This window comes from Hipposideros armiger, unplaced genomic scaffold (genome assembly GCF_001890085.2).
Source record: "Hipposideros armiger isolate ML-2016 unplaced genomic scaffold, ASM189008v1 scaffold_23, whole genome shotgun sequence".
Classification (NCBI taxonomy): domain Eukaryota; kingdom Metazoa; phylum Chordata; class Mammalia; order Chiroptera; family Hipposideridae; genus Hipposideros; species Hipposideros armiger.
The window spans coordinates 1,630,170-1,638,971 of NW_017731373.1; positions in this window are offsets into that span (position 1 = coordinate 1,630,170).

The following is an 8,802-nucleotide window of genomic DNA, read 5'->3' on the forward strand; positions in this document are numbered from 1 at the left end:
CAAAAGAGGTACAAAAATTGCTTATAATAAAACCTTATAATCAGTAACTGGTAAAATAAAAATCTTGGAAAAAGGCAGAATAGCATTTTTCAAAGTGTTTCATAGTGGCGTGTGAAAGACTTCTATGTTCAAATAAGCTTGAGAAACACTTACAATGAAACAATATTTGGTTTCAGAACTTTGCAGAGCCTTTGAGTGCTCATGAATGTGGTGGATGAACAGGAAGAGGTGGGTGTATTCAAACCTCCCTGATGGCAGCACCCTTTCTGCTACAATGTGAAAGCAGCTCATCAGCTAGCAGCTCAGACAATACATAGTGCTGAAACTATCAGACTTCAGCATGTGGCACAACAACTTTGTGCCTACTTTCATTTCTTCAAGGACTGAGGTTTAATAAAACTGGTAATTTTTACTGCATTGTTATTTTTTTTTCTACTACAAGTGTGTGACCATACAGAATACAGTGACAACCTGTACAGTTACAGTACACTGACGTTTGTGCTAAGGCACCACCAGTTTTACCCACTATCAAACTTGCTTTGGCACGATCAGTGAAAAAAGGCAGTTAGTCTTAGAATTATTATGAAAATAGCTTTTGACCTTGTGAACCCCTTGAAAGGGTGGCTTGGATGCCAAGGGTCTGCAGGCCACATTTTGAGAAAAAGCTGATATAGAAAAGAATAAGAGGGTGGTTGGTGGATTAGCTAGGAGGGGATAAAATCCAGGAACCTGGGCCTTTAATTGATGAGAAAACTCATCAATAAACAGTCTAAACTGTTTATTCCACACTTAAGGGGACATGGAGAAGTCTAAATAGAATCCATCTTTGGAAGCTGGTAGTTGCAGCAAATAAAAAGGAAATACCAATCATTATATCCTCACAAATGTGATTGTTATTAGTTATTCATGTAAGAACAACTTAATAGTATAAATTAATTGACATTTAACTATGTTCCCAGAGTTAATTCTTTACAGATGACACACACTGGAGAATGAAACAAAGGGCAAGATAGAACACCCTTGTTTTAGTACTGGTCTGCAAAATGTGGTACTTTAATTTTGTGCAGTCCAGAGCCCATTTCAAATTATGACGATTTTTATTTTCTACATTCATTCTTGAGTTTCCACTTCTTTTTTGTCTTATAGTTCAGAACAGAGTTTACTTGTCATGTGAAGCTCACCTTAGTGGACTTCATTTCCATCAGCACATATTCTTGTCTCCACATCACACTTAGCTTCTGCCCTCCCTTTCTATGTGAGCACTAGGACTTACATTGGAATTATTTCTCCTACCTTCCCTTCCACCACCTCCCCTTTCGCTTTTGTCCAGCAGGCAGTATACCTAATATGTGACGGAAAATAGGGGACTAAGGTGTTTTACTCAGAGGCTGATTTCGCATGCCTTTGATCCCTCCATCACCACGTGGCCAAGTTCTCTTGTTACTTAGTGATTTACAGCATTGAGACTTTTAATAATAATAAAGGCTTCACTTGGAGAGTTATTAATGATAGGAACATAATTGAACAATAAAAGAAATAATTTGTGTTCTCATTCACTTACCCTGAAAGAATTCCAAAGTGCTCTAGAAATATGCCCCAGTTCTCTAATTCCCACAGCAAGCACCGGTCTTTTTTTTTTTTTTCAATTACAGTTGACATTCAATATTAGTTTCAGGTGTACAGCATAGTAGTTAGACATTTACATAATTTACAAAGTAATCCCCTCCATTAGTCTAGTACCCACCTGGTACTGTACATAGTTATTACAATATTATTGACTATATTCCCTATGCTTTACTTTACATCCCCATGACTATTTTGTAACTACAAATTTGCACTTCTTCACTCGTGTATGTTTTTCACCCAGCCCCTCAATCCCCCTCCCTTGTCTTCTATTTTATAAGTGAAAGGAGAATTTCCAGTTTCTTGCTCCTAGTAGCAAGGCAAGATAAAGGGTGAGTGCTCCCAAGCAGGTTGGGCGAGGAAAACCTCTCCCCGCCCCAGGGCAGCTGCTGTAGCTTTTAGTAGAGGGTAACCCTTCCCATTCTGAGGCTGGGATAAAGCACTGTCTGATTAATAAATGGTCCCTCAGGGCTCCTGTTATGCTCCTGTTACGCAGCTGAACCATGTTCTTGGATCCTGAAGGGTTGCTAGCCCGGGCTGCTATTTAAAAAGAGAAAGGAAGGAAAAACAAAATGTGCAATTATATTAATTTTATCAAAGTGGAGGATGGAGAGTGCTCAAGTAAGGAAAATACTTGCAGAAACAGGATACCAGTACCTGATTTAATTTGGTAGAACTAGATAATTAAAAACTATACAAATAATTGTATGCAATAAACAATACAGGACTTAATTTCATACAACGGCAACAAAAGCTAATCTTATAATAGAATTATCTATATTGAAAAAGAAATTCAATATAGTGCTAACACGAAGAATCTGAAAAATAATTCTCATTGTTTGATGATATTTCCTATAACAAGTCAATAGCAATTTAAAAGACTTATCCCAAAAAGAAAATTATGGAAGAATAGAAAAGACCAAATGTTGAAACTGAGTAGGTTGACTGAGAACATTTGATTTCTTCAAAGATCCTATAGAAAATGGTTTGAGGAACTGGTTCCACGAAGGACCATTGGCTGAAAGTGTGGAAAACCAGGCTGGAAAACCAGGGAGCTACTGTATCATTTTTTCCCCTGCAAGTGTGTGTGACAGTGTAGGGTACAGTGACCACCAGTACACTAACATGATGTGTGCTAAGGCACTAGCAGTTTTACCCACTACAAAATTTACCTTGATACTCTGGACTATCCTACTCAGTGGGAGAGGAGGAGTATGAGGAGATGACGCACAGCCTGACCCAGTGACTTTAAACAGCTGCACCTGCCCCGATAGAAGACACGTTCTAAATAGTGTTCCCTTTTCAGATCCCTAAACACATGTCACACATTTGGCATCTTGGACTTGGGCATCGTCCTTTGGATTCTCCTTGCCACTGGTCTCACAGCTTCTTTTACTCTTATACCTTTGCTTGTCTTTCTCTTTAATAGCTATCCTTTTGACGACTGCTATATTTTCCTCATGTTGATTACTGTCCTTCCATCATGAACTTTTGCCCAGGCTGCTCTGCCTATATTCCAACCTGTAGGCAGTCCCCTCACTGCTGGCTTAACCTCAAGGACCACTAGAGCTTGAGCATTCAGCAAAGCAACACCATCTGGAAATATCCATTAATGCTAATTTGGAAACTTGGGGCATTTTTTTGGAAAGGGGAAGATACAGCATACTGATACACATATCCAATTCATACACTCACTTATTTAGCGACTCAGGCCCTGTCAAGTACTGGAGATATAAACATGGAGTAGAGAAGGAGGCAACAGATATGTGTAACCTAAATAAATCCTACGGTTCCATGTGTTTTAGTCTCTGTGTGGGAAGCAGAGTTTGGTTTCCAAGATGTAATTAAAAATCTATTTCACTATTTCTTTATAGTTCTCAAAAAGTATTAAAAGGGCCTCAATTCAATTCCCCATATTTAGAGACTGATCACACAGAGGCTCTCATATGCTAATCCTTCTAGACCCTTTCCAGCCTTGGTAGCAACACTCCCTTTCTCTGAGCTCATCATTTACTGATAGATTTCACTGCTTTCTCTAGGACCTTACAATTTTCTTCTTCCTTTTCATTCCTGTTTTTCAACCACTCCTTGTTCTTCTACCCAGAAAAGGTCCAAACCGTCCTTTGGTGTATGGCAGGGAGGAGATGGGGAGTGGGGCGCATAGACACAAGAATATTTCTTCACACACATATAATCAAATCATTACAATTGGAAGTGATATGATCAATACTGCTATTGACATAGTCAGGGTGCCTTGGAAACATAAAGGAAGAAACTGTATTTCTACCTTTTGTGTTTAGGAAAAGTTTAGGAAACACTTGTGAAGAAGTGATATTTGACCTGGGTCTGAAAAACAGTTCAACAGGCATACAGGGGAGGAGCATTCTAGGTAGAAGGACGAACACAAATAAAGTCAGGAATATGTGAAAGAGGAGGATTTCCGTACTTCCAAAATGTCTATAGTTTAGGGTGGATGAGTGGTGCAATGATGCGGAAGGAAGATGAAGAAGTGGGACAGATGCTCTTTCAGGCTAAAGAGCTTAAACTTTAAATAAATAAATAAATAAATAAACAAATAAATACAATAGGGCCGGCCGAGTGGCGCGATAGTTAAGAACTGGCTTGGGACGCCAGAGGGCCCCGGTTCAGATCCCACATATGAGGGCCAGTGACACTGCCCTCTACAGCTAAGATGCTGAACAACAGCTCAACCTGGGGCTGGGCTGCCGTGAGTCGCCAGCGATGGCTAGGCTGCAACCACTGCTACAGTGGGTTGCCATGGGCTACCGTGTGTAGCCAGCAGCCAGCGTGAGCGGCCAGCAGCCACAGTGAGTGGCCAGCAGCCACAGTGAGTGGCCGTCCAGAAGCCGGCGACTGATCTGTCTCACTCGGGAAGAGCGCAATAATGATGCCAACTTGGGCCAATGAGGCAACATCCTCCACAACTAGACTGAAGAACAAAACGACATCTGATCCCTTCCCTTAGTTCCCCAGCGCTGTTCCAATTCCCCAATAAAAATCTTAAAAAAAAAAAAATACAGTGTTGGGCAGCAGTTTTGAAGAAGGATTGAAGAAGGCCAAGACTGCAAGCACAGAGATTAGTTAGGATGCAACTGCAGCAATCTAGGTATACTATGATGAGGATCTGAAATAGGAATAGTGGGTAAAGAAATGAGGTAATTGGTTCAAGAGACATTTATAAATCACAGAAGAAACACAGCTTCATAACCAGTTGGATAAGAAGAGCAAAGCAGAGAGGAGTCGAGGACGTCTGTCTGGTTTTCAGCTTGGGGACACAGGATTAATTTTGATGCTACTGACTATGAAAGCTACTATAGCTGTTCAGGGGAGAGAGGAAATGTATTTGAGCATCCATGGAACAACAAACTGGTGGAGATAGTTGTGTAAATGGTGTTTGCAAGAGTTCTGAGCTATGCAGCACACTGGCCATCTGAAACCTAACACCATCCTAGAGTGATGAGGAGCAACCTTAATCCCGAAAGTCTCTAGGAAAAGGACTTGACAATGAATCTTGTATTAACCATTTCTATATTTACTACACATTTTTTCGGATAACTTTTCATGATCCCAAATTTGTCATGCTGCAGTTAAAGCCCATTTATTTTTTTGCTGAGAGTTGGAAGGGCACATCTTAATTTCTTCTGCCTGAAAGAAATTATTCTTCTGGCGGAAAAACTAATGGTGCTGTCAGCCTTCAACCATGTTTATTCCCAGCATATGCATATGCCTAGTTCTCTGATTCAGATGCAGGTGGTTGGCAGTTACTCTGTTGACTAACGGATCTAGCCTAAGAATACAAAAATGTCAGAGCTGGGAGGATATGAGAAATTACTGACTCAAATCTCCATATTTTACAGTTGAAGAAACCTTTAAGTTGTTTGAGTTCAGTTCCTTTTATTCTTCCTAAATGGATGTATTCTTCAATTCTTAATATATCTGTGGGTTTTATTGAAGCATCTCCAAGGTTTTTTTTTTTTTATTACTCTTTAACGATGGAGCTTGGAGCCGGTTCTAATGAACAGTATTGACCTAGCATTAAATAGAATGACTGATTTAACACCTAGTTTCTATTTATGCATTCCAGTCTCTTTTTAAAAACATTATTGCAAAAACAATGAGCAACATGAATTCAGAGCAAAAGTTGCCCACAATTCTGTCACTTAAATTAAATCAATGTTTTGTTACATTCTAATCCTTGTTCACAAACATATTCAATTTTGACCTATTTTTGTGATATAACACAATTTTATATTCTACATTTTATATTTTCACTTAAAATTTTATGCCATGCACATTTTCCCACTTAACTACAATTTCACCATTTCCTTATATCCTCCTCTTTTCACATTTTGTGTAACATCCTGTCACATTTTTTTCTATGATCATACAACATATAGACACCTATAAACTTCTATATGCATTTTTTGTTGATTTTGTTTGGGATTGTAACCATAAATATTTCACTGAAACTTGCTTTTTAAAATCATACTTAATATTTCTTAACCACACTTATTATTTTTAAGAGCTTTATATTCCATAGCAGGTATATAACAGAATGATATTCAAATTGTCTCCAGTTTTGTTTGTTTGTTTGTTTTTGTTTTTTACCACTCCTAAAAATTACAATAAACATTTTGGCATATATGTCTCTGCTTTTCTGAAGAACTGATATTTAACTTGTAGGTACCAGAAAAGTGTACTGGCTAACAGTGATACCCTTAGGCCTGGCCCCATACTAGAAGGCAAGTTGCTCTGGCTCTCCTCCATTTGTGCTGCCCCTCTTGGTGCAAGGAGTCTGTGGGCCAAATGGGACATGCCCAGTTGGAATCTGTGACCCTCTATTAGACTATCTTTTTTTTTTAAAGATTTTTTTTAATTGGGGAATTGGGGGATGGGAACAGTGCTGGGGAATTGGGGGAAGGGGAACAGACAAGTCACTGTCCTTTTTGTTCTTCAGTCTAGTTGTGGAGGACGTTGCTTCACTGGCCCAAGTTGGTACCATCATTGCGCTCTTCCCGGGTGAGGCAGATCAGTCGCCGGCTTTTGGACGGCCGCTTACTGCGGCTGCTAGCCACTCACACTGGCTGCTGGCTATACACGGTAGCCCATGGCAACCCACTGCCACAGGGGCTGCAGCCTCCACCGTCGCAGGCGACTCACGGCAGCCCAGCTCCAGACTGAGCTGTTGTTCCGCATCTTAGCTGTAGAGGGCAGTGTCACTGGCCCTCATATGTGGGATCTGAACCGGAGCCCTCTGGCGTCCCAAGTCAGCTCCCAACCAACGCGCCACTTGGCTGGCCCTCTATTAGATTACTTTTATATTAAAAGTCCTGAAATTCCCTCCTAAAAGGTCCTGTGCCCACTATAAGGGCTACGTGGGCCTTTTACCTAGGTCGAGCACCTTGAGGGTAGCTTATGTCACCACTGCAAACGTCCCTAGGCTTGAGGGATAGACAAGGGGTGCTGAGGGTATAGACAGAGTTTGGTCATGCAGGCTAAGGGGCCCATATGTGTATGTAAGACTCCTGACTACAGGATGACATTGGGCTTCGGGGGAAAAATGAGGTGAGTATTGAGTCACAGGTTGAAGGTAGGAGACTACCTTCCCTGTGCTACTATTGTCTGACTTGAACTCTGAGGAGGGCAGGTTGTTATGAAGGTATATTTTTCAAGTTATGGTGATAGAACATATTTTATTTAATAGTTTTTTAGGTTGATTTTGTTTTTTAACCTTTAAGTGTTTAAAACTCTGGTATGAAAGCCTCTTTTTTTATTCTTGTCTAGGACCTGAGAATGTTAGGGGCAAATCTATTAGTTGGTGTCCGTTTTGGTTAGTGTCTGTTCTGACTGGTAGGTATCTGTGTCATATTAGTTGTTAAATATTTTCAATATCACCCTTGATTACCTGTATTTTTACTTCTGTATCATACATTATCCAAAATGGGATTGGTTGGTAAAAGGGTACATATAATTCCAATTTTAATGGATATTGACATATTCCCATATTTTACCATTCACATTTATTGTCCTTAAAATTGGGATGCATTTTATAATCAAAGAGAAGAAAGTATTGTGCCATAGCATAATTGGCAGATTTCACCCCCTTGGGTAAAATAATGAATGGTACATCTTCACTATAGACTGAATGTTTGTTCCTGTCCAAAATTATTATGTTATAATTTAATCCCCAATGTGATAATATTTGGAGGTGAGGTTTTTGGCAGGTGACTAGGTCACAAAGGTGGAACCCTTATGAATGGGATTGGTGCCCTTATAAAAGAGAACCCAGAGAGCTCCCTCATGCCTTCCACCAAGTGAAGCTACACAAGACAGCAGTGTTTTTTTAAGCTATAATACCAAAAGTGCAACTTTTGTGCCTCCAAGGACATTATAAAAAACATGAAAAAGCAATTCATGGAATAGGAGGAAATATTTGCAAATTCTATATCTGATAAGAGACTTATATCTAGGATTTATAAAGAATTTTACAATAAAAAGAGAAATAACTAAATTTTAAAATGGATAAAGCATTGAATAGACATTTTTCCAAAGAAGGTTTACGAATGGCCAATAAGCACACAAAACAATGATCAACATCAGTAGTCATGAACAAGAAATGCAAATAAAAACCACAACAGACACCACTTTACACACACTAGGATGGCCATAATAAAAATAAATAGGGATAAGAAGTGTTGTCAAGGATACGAAGAAATTGAAACTCTTACACATTAGTGATGGAATGAATGTCTGGCAGTGGATGTGGAACAGTTTGGCAGTTCCTCAAAATAATAAACATAGAGTTATCATATGATCCAGAAATTCCACTCCTGCATGTATACACAAGAAAATTGAAACATGTCCATATGAAAATCTTAACACAAATGTTCATAGTAGATGGACAAAAGTAGATGTTACTTTTGTCCATCTACTCAAAGTAAAATATCTGAATGATATTATAAAATAGAGCTATATTTCATAATAGCTCAAAAGTAGAAACAACTCAAATGTTTAACAACCAAAGAATGGATAAACAAAATGTGGTATATCCATATAATCAACTATTACTTGGCTATAAAAAGGAATGAATACTGATACCTGCTAAAACATGGATGAACCTTGAAAACATTATACTAAGAAGCCAGTTCCATATATTGC